Source organism: Leptonychotes weddellii, chromosome X (genome assembly GCF_054177405.1).
Source record: "Leptonychotes weddellii isolate Sample4059 chromosome X, ASM5417740v2, whole genome shotgun sequence".
NCBI lineage: Eukaryota > Metazoa > Chordata > Mammalia > Carnivora > Phocidae > Leptonychotes > Leptonychotes weddellii.
In genome coordinates, this window is record NC_138385.1 from 48,433,420 (window position 1) to 48,448,428 (window position 15,009).

The following is a 15,009-nucleotide window of genomic DNA, read 5'->3' on the forward strand; positions in this document are numbered from 1 at the left end:
TTTTTTTTTAAAGATTTTATTTATTTATTTGACAGAGAGAGACACAGCGAGAGAAGGAACACAAGCAGAGGGAGTGGGAGAGGGAGAAGCAGGCTTCCCGCGGAGCAGGGAGCCCGATGTGGGGCTCGATCCCAGGACCCTGGGATCATGACCTGAGCCGAAGGCAGATGCTTAACGACTGAGCCACCCAGGCGCCCCTGCAAATTTTTGAATAGTAATCTCTTTAAAGAAAGGCAGTCTGACATAACAATGAAGAGCATTGACTTAGAGACTGATAGACTTGGATTCAAATTTAGGTTCTGCCACTTCCCACTTGTGTGACCTCAGGCAAGTGACACAACTTCTCTGTGTAAAGGTGTCCTCATTTGTATAATGTGGTTAATAATATCTATTTCACAGGAAAGCTGTGACATAATTATGTCACAATCAGTGCAAGGCTACTTGTGCATTCCCTGGCACATAAACTTTACTTTTGTTGTTGTAGTTGGAAAGTTAATGAAGATTTGCTGGTCCAAGTCTCCTTTACATTCAATTTCAAGTAAAATATTGCAGAGTCACAGGGTAGTTGATTATCACAGGGTAGTTGAAGAAGAAATAGCTGTAGTGCTGGCTGAAAAAAGACTGGAGATTAGCCATCAACTTTACCATAATCGATGTACTTACTCTTATTTATATTATACTGGACCTTCTCCAACTTGACCTTAGACAGTATGGTAAAGGGTGTTTGCAGAGAACCCTTGGGGCATCACTTTGCCCCACCTTTCTTTTAACTAGTTGAGATCTGGAGAAATCAAAGCAGACTGAGGAAGTGTAGTCCATGAAAATGTCAGTCCATTTGGACTGCTATAACAAACATACTGTAGACTGGGTGGATTAAACAACAAGCATTTATTTCTCACAGTTCTGGAGGCCGGGAAGCCCAAGATCAAGGCACTGACAGATTCAGTAACTGGTAAGGGATGCTTCCTAATTCACAAATGACTGTCCTCACTGTGTCCTCATATGGCAAAACGGGCAAAGGAGCTCTCTGGGTTCGCTCTTATAAGGAAATTAATCCCATTCATGAGGGCTCCATTCTCATGACCTAATCACCTCTCAAAAGCCCAACCTCGAAACACCATCACACTGGGGATTAGGTTTCAACATATGAATTCAGCTGAGGTATAAACATTCAGTCCATGGTAGTTATTCTATAAGATTTTGTTAAAGTTCTATTACCAAGCTATATTACTGTTAGGTGAGGACTTGGAAAAATAGAACCTATGGCTGTATTGGCAACTTTCTAGCTATGAAACTACAAGCAATTCTCATTAGTTTCTGACTTTAGGACTATATAACAGAGATATCTGCCTCTTCTTCCTGTTACACCAGGTATCTTCGAGCTGAGGTCCTATTCCTGGAAGATAGTCTAGTTCCAAGTGATCTAGGTGAGTGAGTACAAATTGAAGGAATCCTAGAGGATGCTGAAAGGAAGCTCTGATTTGGAACCTCTTGGGAATACAATATTAAGTGTTGAAGTGGTAGTAAGGAAACTGTCAGGGGGTGGCTATATCAGGATACTATAGTTCACTTCTAATTTTTTTCTTTACAGGCTAATTTATTTCATTTTGTATACACTTTTTTTTTGTACTTTCAAGTTTCTATTTAAATTCCAGTTAATATACAGTGTAATGATAGTTTTAGGTGTAGAATTTAGTGATTTATCATTTACATACAACACCCAGTGCTCATCACAAGTGTCCTCCTTAATACCCATTGCCCATTTAATCCATCCCCCCACCCACCTGCCCTCCAGCAGCCCTCAGTTTGTTCTCTATAGTTAAGAGTCTGTTTTATGGTTTGCCTCTCTCTTTTTTCCCCCATGTTCATTTGTTTTGTTTCTTAAATTCCACATATAAGTGAAATAATATAGTACTTGTCTTTTTCTGACTGACTTATTTCTCTTCAAATAATACTCTCTAGCTCCATCCATGTCATTGCAAATGGCAAGTTTTCATACTTTTTATGGCTGAATAATATTCCACTGTGTATATATGCCACTTCTTCTTTATGCTTTCATTGATAGACATTTGGGCTCTTTCCATAATTTGGCTATTGTTGATAATGCTGCTATAAACATCAGGGTGCATATATCCCTTCAAATCAGTATTTTTATATCCTTTGGGTAAATACCAGTAGTGCAATTGCTAGATGGTAGGGTAGTTCTATTTTTAACATTTTGAAGAACCTCCATACTCTTTTCCAGACTGGCTGTACCAGTTGCATGCCCACCAAGAGTGTAAGAGGGTTTGCCTTTCTCTGCATCCTCACCAACATCTGGTGTTTCCTGTGTTGTTAATTTTAATGTTTCTGACAGCTGTGAGGTGATATCTCATTGTAGTTTTCATTTGCATTTCTCTGATCATGAGTGATATTGAGCATCTTTTCATGTGTCTGTTAGCCACCTGTATGTCTTCTTTGGAAAAATGTCTATTCATGTCTTCTACCTATTTGTTAACTGGATTATTTGTTCTTTGGGTTTTGATTTTCATAAGTTCTTTATATATGGTGGATACTAACCCTTTATCAGGTATATCATTTGCAAATATATTCTCCCATTCCATAGATTGCCTTTAGTTTTGCTGTTTGTTTCCTTTGCTGTTTAGAAGCTTTTTATCTTGGTGAAGTCCCAATAATTCATTTTTGCTTTTTTTCCCTTGCCTCCAGAGATGTTTCTAGTAAGACTTTGCTATGGCCAATATCAAAGAGTTTATGGTCTGTTTTTCCTATAGGATTTTGGTGGTTTCCTTTATCACATTTAGGTCTTTCATCCATTTTGAATTTATTTTTTGTGTATCGTGTAAAAAATTAGTCCAGTCTCATTCTTCTGCATGTTTCTGTCCAGTTTTCCCACCATTTGTTGAAGAGATTTTTTTCCATTGGATATTCTTTCCTTCTTTGTTGAAGATTAGGTGATATAGTTGTAGGTTCATTTCTGTGTTTTCTATTCTGTTCCATCAGTCTATGTGTGTTTTTGTACCAGTACCATGCTGTCCTCATTACTATAGCTTTGTAATATAACTTGAAGTCTGAAATTGTGATGTCTCCACCTTTCCTTTTGTTTTTCAAGATTGCTTTGGCTATTCATGGTCTTTTGTGGTTCTATTCAAATTTTAGGATAGTTAGTTCCAGCTCTGTGAAAAATGCTGGTGGTATTTTGATAGGGATTGCATTAAGTATATAGATTGCTTTAGGTAGTATCCGCATTTTTAATAATATTTGATCTTCCAATCCATGAGCCTGGAATGTTTTTCCATTTCTTTGTGTCTTCCTCAATTTCTTTCATAAGTGTTTTACACTTTTCAGAGTACAGATCTTTTACCTGTTTGATTAGGTCTATCCCTAGGCATCTTATGGTTTTTGGTGCAATTCTTAATGGGATCAATTCCTTGATTTCTCTTTCTGCTGCTTTATTATGGGTGTATAAAACTGAAACAGATTTCTCTATGTTGATTTTGTATCCTATGACTTTAGTGAATTTGTTTATCAGTTCTAACAATTTTTTTGGTGACGTATTTTGGGTTTTTTACATAGAATGTCATGTTGTCTGCAAATAGTGGAAGTTTGACTTTGTCCTTGCTGATTTGATGCCTTTTATTTCTTCTTGTTGTCTAATTACTGAGACTAGGACTTCCAGTGCTATGTTAAATCACAGTGGTGAGAGTGGCCAACCCCTGTCTTGTTCTTGACTGTAGAGAAAAAGCTCTCAATTTTTCCCCATTGAGGATGATATTAGCTTTGTGGTTTTTGTATATGGTCTTTATGATGTTGAGGTATGTTCCCTCTATGCATACTTTGCTGAGGGTTTTTATCAAGAATGGATGCTGTAATATTGAATCACTCTTGCAAACCAGGATAAATCCCAGTTGAAAGTTTTTTTTAATGTGTTGTTGGATTCATTTTGCTAGTAATTTATTGAGAATTTTTGCATCCATGTTCATTGGTGATATTAGCCTGTAGTTCTCTTTTTTTGTGGAGTCTTTGGTTTTGGAATCAGGGTAATGCTGGCCTTGTAGAATGAGTTGGGAAGTTTTCTTTCCATTTCTACCTTTTGGAATAGTTTGAGAAGAATAGGTATTAACTCTTTAAGTGTTTGGTAGAATTCACCTCTGAAGCTACCTGGCCATGGGATTTCAGAGATTTTTGATTACTGATTCAGTTGCTCTGCTAGTTATCAGTCTGTTCAAGTTTTCTATTTCTTCCTGTTTCAGTTTTGATAGTTTGTAAGTTTCTAGGAATTTATCCATTTCTTCCAGATTGCCCAGTTTGTTGGCATATAATGTTCATAACATTCTTTTATAATTGTTTGTATTTCTGTGGTGTTGGTTGTGATTTTTCCTCTCTCATTAGTGATTTTATTTATTTGGGTCCATTTCTCTCTCTCTCTCTCTCTTTTTTTTTTGGTAAGTCTGGTAGGGGTTTATCAGTTTTATTAAGGTTTTCAAAGAATCAGCTCCTGGTTTCATTGATCTGTTCTACTTTTTTGGTTTGTTTGTTTCTATATTTACTTCTGCTCTAATCTTTATTATTTCCCTTGTTATGCTGCCTTTAGGCTTCATTTGTTGTTCTATTTCTAGCTCTTTCATGTGTAAGATTAGGTTGTTTATCTGAATTTTTTCTTGCTTCTTGAAGTAGGCCTGTATTGCTACATACTTACATTTTATGTCTGCTTTTGCTGCATCCCAAAGGTTTTGGACCTTCCTGTTTTCATTTTCATTTGTTTCCATGTTATTACTTCATTGATTTCCTGGTTGACCCATTCATTCTTTAGTAGGATGTTCCTTATCCTCCATGTATTTTTCATCTTTCCAATTTTTTTCTTGTGGTGGACTTCAAGTTTCATAGCATTGTGTTCAGAAAATATGAATGCTATGATCTCAATTTTTTTTTATTTGTTGAGGCTTGATTTGTGACCCAGTATGTTATCTATTCTGGAGAAAGTCCCATGTGCACTTGAAAAGACTGTATTCTGCTGCTTTCGGATGGAATGTTCAGAATATATCTCTTAAGTCCATCAGGTCCAGTGTGTCATTCAAAGCCATTGTTTCCTTGTTAATTTTCTTTTTAGATGATCTGTCCATTGATGTAAGAGGAATGTTAAAGTACCCTACTATTATCGTATTATTATCAATGAGTTCCTTTATGTTTGTTATTGTTTTATATGTGTAGGTGCTCCCAATTTGGGTCTGTCATTGTTTACAATTGTTAGATCTTGGATAGACCTCTTTATTATGATGCTACCTTTCTTCTATTGTCACAGTTTTTGGTTTAAAATCTAATTTGTCTGATAGAAGTATGGCTACCCTGGCTTTCTTTTGACGTCCATTTGCATGATAAATCTTTCTCTATCCCCTCACTTTCAATCTGCAGGTGTATTTAGGTCTAAAATGAGTCTCTTCTAGGCAGCATATAGATATAGATGGGTCTTTTTTCTTCTCTTCCCCTATGATCCTCTACCTTGTTTCTCAAATTCCACATATCCGTGAGATTATATGACAATTGTCTTTCTCTGATGGACTTATTTTGCTTAGTATAATACCCTCTAGTTCTATCCACATCATTGCAAATGGCAAGGAAAAAATGAAACAAGGCAAAACCAGAGAGGGAGACAAACCATAAGAAACTCTTAATCTCAGGAAACAAACTGAGGGTTGCTGGAGTGGAGGGGGGGTGGGAAGGATGGGGTGGTTGGATGATGGACATTGGGGAGGGTATGTGTTGTGGTGAGTGCTGTGTATTGTGTAAGACTGATGAATCACAGACCTGTACCCCTGAAACAATACATTATATGTTAATAAAAAAAGGAAAGAAAATGTAAAGAAGAAAGCTTGTTTAGTAAAGTCAGATAATACTCTAAAAAAAAGGATATAGGTGGGTGTCTTGTTTCTTTTATCCATTCTGACATTTAGTCCATTTACATTTAGAGTGAGTATTGATAGCTATGAATTTAGTGACAATTATTACTTGTTTTCTTGTTTCTGGAGATTTTCTCTATTCCTTTCTAGTCTTTGTCACTTTTGGTCTTTGTTTCTCCTTTAATATTCCTTGCAGGGCTGGTTTAGTGGTCACGAACTCCTTTCATTTTTGTTTGTCTCTGAAATTCTTTATCACTCCTTCTCTTCTGATTGATAGTCTTGCTGGATAGAGTTTTCTTGGCTGCATATTTTTTTTCCATTCAGCATGTTGACTGTAATATGCCACTTTCTTCTTGCCTGCCACATTTCTGTGAAGAAATCTGCTGCTAACCTTATTTGTCTTCCCTTGTAAGTTAGGGACTATTTTTGCCTTGCCGCTTTAGGATTTTTTGTCTTTATCTCTATATTTTGCAAATTTAACTATGGTATGTCTTGGTTTTGGCCTGCTTTTGTTGATTTTGATGGGAGTTCTCTGTGCCTCCTGGATTTGGATGTCTGTTTTCTTCCACAGATTAAGGAAGTTTTCAGCTATAATTTCTTCAAATAAACCTTCTGCTCCCTTTTCCTGCCCTTCTTCTGGGATTCCTATGATATGAATGTTATTCTTTCTGGAGTTACTGATTTCCCTTCGTGTACTTTCATGATCCAAGATTTTTCTTTCCCTCTTTTTTGCAGCTTCATTACTTTGCATAATTTTATCTTCTATATCATGTATTCTTTCCCTGCTTCTTCCATCCTTGTGGTCATTATATCCAGCTGGTTTCAAACCTCAGTTACTGCATTTTTCATTTCATTTCATCCTGATCAGCTTTTAGCTCTTTATCTCTGCAGTAAGGGACTATGTGATGTTTTCTATGCTTTTCTTAAGCCCACCCTGTATCCTTATGATTGTTGCTTTAAATTTTCCATTAGGCATATTACTTATATCTGTTTTCATTAGATCGCTAGCCATGACTTTATATTGTTCTTTCTTTTAGTATGAATTCCTTCTCTTGGCATTATGTCTAGGTCTCTGTCTTCTCTGTGTTAGGAAATCCTGTTGTTTTCTGCTCCTGTGGGTAATGGCTTTATGAAGAAGAGGTCATATTCTATCCAGGGCCTGGTGCTTCAGCAGGTGTCTCTGGTGTATGCTGTGTGCACTCTGCTGCTGTGTTGTGGCTACTCTTATCTCTCAGGTCAGTCCTCTGCAGAGTTTCTCCTTGCCTCAGTGGGGAGTGTTTGGATCTTGGCCAGAGTGTGGCAAATTTTAACTAGGTATGCTCTTGTCCACTTGTTAAAAGAGTCCTGATGCTATTTCTACTAGAGCTGAAGCTTTTCAGACTCTATGGTCAGTGGACATGGTGCATTTGGGGATATGTGCTGATCTTCTCACAGCAGAGCCCACTCTGCTGGTTCCCAGGCACACTTGCCCAAGAAAAGCAGTACCAGGAGAGTGCAGGGGGTGGGGGGTGGGGTGCTTGGTGTAAGCAGTTTAGTCAGCCAGTGTTGGCACTGCGCTGTTTACTGAAGTTAGTTTATACTGGGGGATGGGGCCAGAAATGGCACCAGCCATCTCCTTAGTTCCTGGAGAGGGGAGTTTGCACTTGCTGCTGTCTGGGAAGCCCTCCCAAAAGAGATAACCATTTCCCCTTGTGAATCCCAGTCATCCTTCAGACTGCTGCCTTCATGCTGTCTGTGTCTGGGTTGCTTGCTCACCTGGAGCAGCACAGTGCACATTGGGCTCAATCCTAGCGAGGCTGGCTGAGTTTTAAAACTCCAAACTTTAGGAACCTGGTGTGGTGACGACCCACACTGGTCTTCTAGGGGAGGGTCTTGCTGTGCTGGGACTGATGCAGGTTTGACCCAGAAGGGCATTCACACCAAAGTTCAGGAGTGTGGGATTTGGAGTAAAGCACAGTAAAGAGCCAGTGTCCAGGTTAGCTGCCCTTGGCAGGTGCCTCTGTGCCTATGCTGAGGGCTGCGGGGGGAAAGGCACCTTGCAGCTCCTTTGTCCCAGGAGAGGCAGTGCCACCTCTCTCAGATGCACTCCAAGAAGGGGGAACCGTCTCAACCAGTGTGTCCCGTGGGATCCTCAGATTGTGTCTTCTGCCCCCAAGCTATCTGCCTGCCTTCTCTACAGGAGTACCGTGGTGCCCTCAGGGCTCTATACCAGCCACACTGAAGACCTCTAAACTCGTCTTTGAGCCCTGTTAGTTGCAAAAACTCAGGAAAATCAGCCCCTCTTTTTTTCCCCCCAGTCAATGGCTTTGGGGAAGTGTTTTCCTTGTGTGATCCCCTGTATGCTCCTCTCTCTCCTGCTGGTGACCTGGGCTCCCTCACCTCTTCAGCACCTGCAATCTTTTTCTCCCCCAAACCACATCTCTGCATCTCCTACTTTCCATGATGTTGCCTCTTCTCTCCCTCTAGTTGTGCAGTTTGTTCTGGCAGTCCTCAAATCAATTTCTTGGGTATTCAGAATGAGTTGATATTTATCTAGCTGTGTTCAAAGGATGAGTCAAGCCTAGGGTCCTCCTACTCGTCTATCATCTTAGCTTCTCTCCTTCCCAGTTCTATCTTAAAACAACAACAATAACAACAAAAAACTAAAACCTTTCTAGACTAACTTCACTCCTTTGGGGCCACATTGTGACCATATTGGTCTCCAAAGTGCCATTCACTTTTTATGATATCTCTATGTCAGTTCACCTATTTATTTTAAGAGTACTGTGATGATTGAAGATTAATAATTGATCATCATTAAGTGAAGATAATGGAGCATTTTGGGAAACAGGTGCTATAAATACAAGATATTTTGTTGCAGTTATTACGGTGGCTTACCAATTAACTGTATTTCCATTTCTCATCGACTTCATAAGGACTTAGGAATTAATAGTAGTAAAGTACTTTGAGTTTCCTTTATTTGTTTTTGTTTTTTGTTTGTTTGTTTCTAGGAACCTTTAATGACTCTTTAAAAGGTACTTTATAAATACAATGCATCTCTATCAGTGAAAGTGCTTTGGTAGTACACTCCAACATTCTTCAAGTATTTGTGAACTTCAGTGTATTTTTTAAAATAAATATGAAAATTTAATAGTTGTAGAAACTTTAAAATCATGGAATTCTCAACCAATACAAATGGTATTGTGATCTGAGAAAAGTGAAGGTCAGTAATCAAATGACTTTGCTAAAATAACTCAGGCAAATATTTGACTTAAAAAAATAATAGTAATATGTTTTGAATGGGTATAGTTACCAGGGATCATTTTTGAACAACTTCATTGAAACAAAATTCATATAGTATAGAATTCACACATTAAAATTGTACAGTTGAGTCATTTTTTTTTCACAGAGTTGTTCAAACAGCACCACAACCTAATTTTAGAATATTTTATCACCTCACAAAAGAACTACCTACTCATTAGCATGCCAAATCCCCCATCCCAGCACTAGACAATCACTAATTATTTTTCTGTCTCTATGAATTCACCTATTCTGGATATTTTTTTTGCAACTCTTTTTTAAAGTTTTTTTTTATTTATTCATTTGAGAGAGAAAGGGAGAGAGAGCGAGAGCATGAGCAGAGGGAACAGTCAGAGGAGAGGGAGAAGCAGACTCCCTGCTGAGCAGGGAGCCCAACGCAGGGCTTCATCCCAGGATCCAGGGATCATGACCTGAACCAAAGGCAACACTTAACTGACTGAGCCACTCATGCACCTCTATTCTCTCTCTTTTTTTTAAAGATTTTATTTATTTGACACAGAGAGAGCACAAGCAGGGGGAGTGGCAGACAGAGGGAGAGGGAGAAGCAGGCTCCCCACTGAGCAGGGAGCCCGATGTGGGGCTTCTCTGGGATCATGACCTGAGCTGAAGGCAGACACTTAACTGACTGAGCCACCCAGGTGCCCCCCCCAGGCACCTCTATTCTGGATATTTTAAATGGACTCATACAATATGTGGCCTTTTGTGACTGACTTCTTTCAGTTAGCATGTTTTCAAGGTTTGTTCATGTTGTAATATGTATCAGCACTGCATTATTTTATATTTCTCTATGATATTCTCTTGTGTGTATATAGCATGTATGGTTTATCTATTCATTAGGTACTGGACGTTTGGTTTGTTTCCACATTTGTTTTTTATGAATAATGCTGCTAGGTGCATTCATACACAAATTTTTGTGTGGATGTGTTTTCAAATCTCTTGGGTATATATCTGGGAGTGGATTTCTAATTCATTTTGTAAATCTATGCTTAAAATTTTGAGGAACTGCCAAAATTTTTCCAAACGTAGCTGTAGCACTTGAAACTCCCACCATCATTATATAAGGTGTCCAGTTTCTCCCCATCTTGATCAACAATTGTTATGTCAGTCATTTTTGATTATAACCACTGTCATTGGTGTAAAATATCTAATAGAATTTTTGATCTGCATTGTCTAATAGCTAATGATGTAACCTTTTGATGTGCATATTGGCCATTTGAATATCTTATTTAGAGAAATGTCTGCAAATAATTTCTCCTTTTTTCAATTGTTTATTATTTTTTTCTTACTGAATTGTAAGTGTTCAATTATTTACGTATTTTCTACACCAGTCCTTATCAGAGATATGACTTGCAAATATTTTCTCCCACTTCCTATTTTGCCTTTCTCAAGGGAATTGTTTATACAGAAACATTTTTAATTTTGATGAAGTTCAATTTATCTATTGTTTCTATTGTCACTTGTATTTTTGGTGTTGTATCATAAGCCAAAATAACAAAGACTGACTCCTACTTTTTTTTTTTTTCCTAAGGATTTTACACTTGTGTCTCTTACATGTAGGATTTTCATCTGTTTTGAGATAGTCCTTGTGTATGGTGTGAGGCAGGAGTTTATCTGGATTCTTTAGTGTATGGATATCCAGCTGTCCCATCCCCATTTGTTGAAAAGATGATACATTTCCCTTTGGATGGGATTGTCAACCTTCTTAAAATCAATTCATTATGTGTAAGAGTTTATTTCAGGATCTCAATTTTACTTGATTGATATATATGTTTATCTTTATGCTAATATCACACTATTTGCTAGTACCACACTGTTTGCTAGTACCATGCTATTTTTGTTGCTGTAGCTTTGTGGTACGTTTTGAAATTGGGAAATATGAGTCCTCCAACTGTGTTCTACTTTTTCTAAATTATTTTGGCTATTCTGGATCCCTCAGATTTGTATATGAATTTTAGGTTCAGCTTATCAATTCTGCAAAAAAAACCTAGCTAGAATTTTAATAGAGATAATGTTCAGTCTGCAGATCAATTTGAGTAGTTTTGCCATATTTATAATATTCTGTCTTCAGATCCATGAACATGTATGCCTTTCCACTTATTACACCTTTTTAAATTTTTTAACAATGTGTTCTACTTTTCAGTAGATAAGGCTTGCACTTATTTTGTTAAATTTATTCTTAAGTATATAACTTTTTGATCCTATTTTAAATGGAATTTCTTAATTAGTTGTATTTTTTATTGATTTTTTTATACTGAACTTATATCCTGAAGGTGTGCTGAACTAAAGTATTATGATAGACACTAGTGGATTCCTTAGGGTTTTCTATATATACAATCATGCCATCTACAAGCATAGATGTAGTCCTACTTGTTTTTTTTTTTTTTTTTAAGATTTTATTTTTAAGTATTATGTACACTCAACATGGGGCTCAAACTCACAACCCTAAGATCAAGAATTTAATGCTTGGGGCGCCTGGGTGGTTCAGTCAGTTAAACTTCTGACTTTGGCTGAGGTCATGATCTCAGGGTCCTGGGATCGAGCCCCATGTCAGGATCCCAGCTCAGCAGGGAGTCTGCTTCTCCCTCTGCCCTCCCCCCGGCTCATTTTCTCTCTCCCACTCAAATAAATAAATAAAATCTTAAAAAAAGAATCACATGCTTCACTGACTGAGCCAGCCAGGTGCCCCTAGTCCCACTTATTTATTTTTTATTGCATTACTTGTGCTTTATGTATCATATACAAAAGAAATCATTGCCAAGACCCAGGTCAAGGAGCTTTTTTCCTATCTTTTCTTCTAGGAGTTTTATGGCTTCCAAACTTACCTTTAAGTCTTTAATCCTTTTTGAGTTTATTTTTGTAAGTAGCATAAGATAGAAGTCTGGTTTCATTATTTTGCAAGTGCATATACAATTCTTCCAGCACCATTTATTGAGGAGACTGTGTTTTCTTCATTGAAAATTATTGGATTTTTTGTCAAATATTAGTTGACCATATATGCATTAACTCATTTCTGTGGTCTCAATTATGTTCCATTTGTCTATGTGTTTTTATGTCAGTATCATACTGTTTTGATTACTGTAGTTTTTAATATAGCTTGAAGTCAGGAAGTATGATGCCTCCTGCTTTGTTCTTTCTCAGGAGTGCTTTGGCTATTTGGGGTCTTTGGTGGTTCCATATAAATTTTAGGATTATTTTCTACTTCAGTAAAAAAAAAAAAATGCCATTGGAATCTTGATAGAGATTGCATTGATTCTACAGATGGATTTGGGTTGTGTGGACATTTTAACAATATTAATTCTTCCAAAACATGAACATAGGATACTGTTTCATTTATTTGTGTCTTTTCTGATATCTTTTATCAATGCCATGTAGTTTTTAGAGTAGAGGTATTTTACCCTTTTGGTTAAGTTTGTTCCTAAGTATTTTATTGTTTTTGATTCTGTTGAAAATGGGATCATTTTCTTTATTTCTTTTCAAATTTCAATTTGTTGTTAGTATATAGAAATATTACTGATTTTTGTATGTTAATTCTTTTCTTACAACTTTACTGAATTTGTTAATTGGATTTAGCATTTTGTGTGTGTGAAGTCTTCAGGGTTTTCTATATACAGTATCATGAAATCTCCAGATGGAGCCAATTTTATGTCTTCTTTTCCAATTCTGATGCCTTTTCCTTTTCTTACCTGATTGCTGTGGCTAGGACTTCCAGTACTAGGTTGAATAAGTGTGATGAGTGGGCACCACTGTCTTATTCCTGATCCTAGAGGAAAAGCTTTAAACCATTGACTATTGAGTATAATGTTATTTGTGGACTTTTCATATATGGCTTTTTTAAATTTTGAGATCTCTTTCTTCTATGCCTAATTTGTTAAGACATTTTAGCATTAACAGATGTTGAATTTTGTCAAATGCTTTTTCTGCAACTACTAAGATGATTATATGATTTTTCTCTTTCATTCTATTAATGGATGCATTGTATCACATTGATTTGCATATGTTGAACCATTTTTGCCTCTCAGGGATAAATCACACTTGATTATGGTGAAAAATACTTTTAATGTGCTGTTGAATTTGGTCTGCTAGTATTCTATTTTAGTTTATTTTTAATTTTTATATCTTGGACATAAAGATTTAAACCTAGGGCCTTCACCAGTCTCCCTCTTCTGTGTCTTAGTTTTTCTCAGGCTGCCTTTGCTCACCACTGAGGTGGGGTGGCTGCAGGTGGGGTGGGGTGTGAGAGATCACATGCTGCACTTGGTGAATTTTCTCTTATGGTTTAATTTTGATAAATTCCATTTATTTTTTTCTTTCATGGATTGTGCTTATTCTTTTTTTTTTTTTTTTACTGTATCTAAAAACTCATATCTAAACCCAAGGACATGCAAATTTTCTTATATTTTTGTCTAGAAGTTTTATAACTTTGTGTAAATATAATGTGTATGTGTGTGTAATTGAGCCTGAGTCATTTTGAGTTCTTTTTTTATGCAAGGTGTTAGGTACATATTATTCATTTTTAAAAAACAGGTGTCCAGGGGCGCCTGGGTGGCTCAGTCGTTAAGCGTCTGCCTTCGGCTCAGGTCATGATCCCAGGGTCCTGGGATCGGGTTCTGTGTCAGGTTCCCTGCTCCACAGGAAGCCTGCTTCTCCCTCTCCCACTCCCCCTGCTTGTGTTCCCTCTCTTGCTGTCTCTCTCTCTGTTAAAAAATAAATAAAATCTTAAAAAAAAAACCCAAAAAACAAAAAACAGGTGTCCAGGTGTTCTAGCAGAGTTTAACAGAAAAACTATCTGTCCTCCAATGAATTGCTTTTGTGAAACATCAGTTGTGTGAGTCTGTTTCTAGGCTCTGTATTCTGTTCTACTAATCTATATGTCCATTCTTTAGCTAATGCCACACTGTTTTGATTACTGTACGTAAGTCTGGAAATTTGGTAATGTGAGTTCTCTGACTTTGTTCTTTTTCAGAATTGTTTTGGCTATTCTAAATAAATTTTAAAGTCATTTTTTGTCAATTTCTAGAAAAAACATTCAATTTTGGGGGGAACTGTATTGAAACTCTAGAACAATTTAGAAAAAATTATAATCCTAAGGATCCATGAATAATGTATATTAATCTATTTATGTAGGTCTTTAATTTCTCTATAACTTTTAGTATACAAACCATTTATATTTTTTTATTGCTAATCCCTAATTATTTCATATTTTTGGTACTCTTGTTAGTGGCATTGATTTTTTGTTTTCAATTTCTTATTGTTTGTTGCTATTACATAGAAACACAGTTGGTTTTTGTACATTATTATTCCATATTCTTCCAAAAGTCACTCACCTCCAATAGCTATTTTTGTAGATTCCACTAGATTTTCTACATGATCATGTTTTTTGTGAACGTAGATTTACTTCTTCCTTTGCAATCTGGATGCCTTTTCTTTTTCTTGCCTAATTGTACTAATTTGAATTTCCAGTAGAATGTTGGAGATAAGTGGTGAAAATGGACATCCATGTATTGTCACTGATCTTAGGGTAAAGTATTCAGTCTTTTACCATTAAGTATGATACTAGTTGAAATTGTTTATAGATAACCTTTATCAGATTAAGGAAATTCCCTATTTGTAGTTTGCTGAGAGTTTTTATTTTTTTCCCTAAGATTTTATTTATTTATTTGACAGAGCGAGCAAGAGAACAGAAGCAGGGGGAACAGCAGAGGGTGAGGGAGAAGCAGGCTTCCCACTGAGCAGGGAGCCCAATGCAGGACTGGATCCCAGGACCCCAGGATCGTGACTGGAGCCAAAGGCAGATGCTCAACTGACTGAGCCACCT

At 36.9% G+C, this 15,009-nt stretch overlaps 1 protein-coding gene across 1 annotated transcript in view; it reads left to right on the forward strand.

Annotated features, from left to right (window-relative positions):
* HDX (highly divergent homeobox) overlaps window positions 1-15,009 on the forward strand; it is a 184,032-nt gene that overhangs the window by 6,498 nt on the left and 162,525 nt on the right. The window lies entirely within an intron of this gene.